Source organism: Bombus impatiens, unplaced genomic scaffold (assembly GCF_000188095.3).
Source record: "Bombus impatiens unplaced genomic scaffold, BIMP_2.2 scf_0548, whole genome shotgun sequence".
In the NCBI taxonomy this organism is placed as follows: Eukaryota; Metazoa; Arthropoda; class Insecta; order Hymenoptera; family Apidae; genus Bombus; species Bombus impatiens.
The window spans coordinates 1,022,219-1,024,136 of NT_176967.1; positions in this window are offsets into that span (position 1 = coordinate 1,022,219).

The following is a 1,918-nucleotide window of genomic DNA, read 5'->3' on the forward strand; positions in this document are numbered from 1 at the left end:
GGCCGCCACGATCCGAAAGGGGGTCCCGAACGATCGTAAATCTCGAGGCTTCTCCGACGGAACTGGTTCTACGAAATAGGCTTCGTCCTCGGCAGTTATACCTGCCGCTACGGCGAATGCAAAATTGTGCTTGGCAGACGGCGAAACCGCAAACACTGGTGGATGGCGGACGTCAACGATTTTCGGCGCGCGTGTGCGTGCAATACCATTCGTTGCCGTTTTCTGAACGTAAAACGTGCAAGTACACGCAACGACCACGAGCGACGAATCGAACGCGCGTATTCGACGTCGCATCTGCACGCGTACACTGACGAAGCGAAGAGAGACGTTGGCATGGAAATGACAAGAGGATCGCGCGCTCGCGCCATTTCCAGCTTTACGTTCGCGTATATCGAGTGGAACAGCGGGAACGGGTAGCGCACCGACTTTCGATTTACCATCTAAAAATATAATGGGGTGCGGTCGAGGTGTAACTCGTAAGGTCGCGAGTTCGATTCCCTCCGAGGGAAAATACACCGCTATTTCTAGAATCTCCGGACGAAATGTTCGGGTCACGTTGTAAACACCTACATAGCTTCGGAACCACGCGCCTTTCGTTTCGTTTCGTTTCGTTTTGGCAACCGAGTTTACCGTTTATCGCGTATTCCTGATTTATCGCGATTAACATCCAATAGACATTTACCTTTATGCAAAGAAACGAAAAAGAAAGACGGCGGTCTGCGTAGAGTGGAACGAGGATTAAAGATCGACGAGGCCAAGCGATACGGCACTTCCGTGAAAGAGTGGGATACACAGGACCGAACGCGACCAGGATGGGGTGAATCTTTGAGAGGAGAACCGAAGGGGTTGTCGGTACTTTATGGGTTGCAAGTTTAATTGCAGAAGCGTAAAGCAACGATCGTCGCAACGGGAATCATCGGTTTTATAGTATTAACGGTACTTCGTGCCGATTATCGAATATTTGCCTGGAGGAGCACGACGAAATCCTTGGCACAATTTCGAACCGATCATCGGTAGGCACGGCCGAACGACTCGACGATCGAATCTATCCTAGTCTCGGACGAAAACGTCATCGTCGTCGTATTCGAAGGGATAAAGATAGGCGGCAAAGGCGAAGGAAAGAAGGCTTAATCCTCCCTCTGCTCGATCGAGTATCGGAAAGGGATGGAGAGACGTTATCGCGCGATTGAAATCACGGCGCAACGTGGTCGATAGAATCGGCGGCGTGGCACGGCGTTACCGTCCCGGTTTTCGGGATCGTTAAATAAAGCCACGTTGAAACGGTTGCGACGCAGCTGCCGTCCAAGTACAATGGTACCCCTGTGCTCCGTTGCTGCGAGGCAAGCTCGAGAGGCATCGTAACGTCGAGACGCGAGTTTTTTCAGCCTAGTAAAGACGATCGTAAAGCGAACGCCACGTGTTCGAAAAGTGGGTCACTCGAGAAGCTGGGTAATCGGTGGAGCTCGCAAACGAATTTCCATCGGCACCCACGAGACCGTGAAAACCGTGCAGGACGTGGTATCTCGACGCGACGCGACGTGACGAAACTCCGGACGATTCGCGGCCGTTCGCTTCGAGAATTCGCGCCAGTTATATTTATCCGATCGTAGCGGGGAGTTTCCTCGCGACTCGAAAACACGGTATACTCTATATACGCGTGCAGCCGCGATGCGCAAAAGGACAACCGACAAAGAAGGAAGAGGAGTTTCCCCGTGCGTCAACGTGCTCGCACGGACGTTGGTCCGATCGTCGTTTCCCTGAGAAAACGAACAAAGTGACGCCCTCTTTCTCTATTCACTGCCTGAACGTTGTATTTCAGCAGCCTAGAGAAATTTCTTTACCACGACCATCGTCGATGGTCGACTCGCGAGGCAGGATTTTCGTGGCCTCGTCGATCGGTCCAACAGCTTATCCAGCC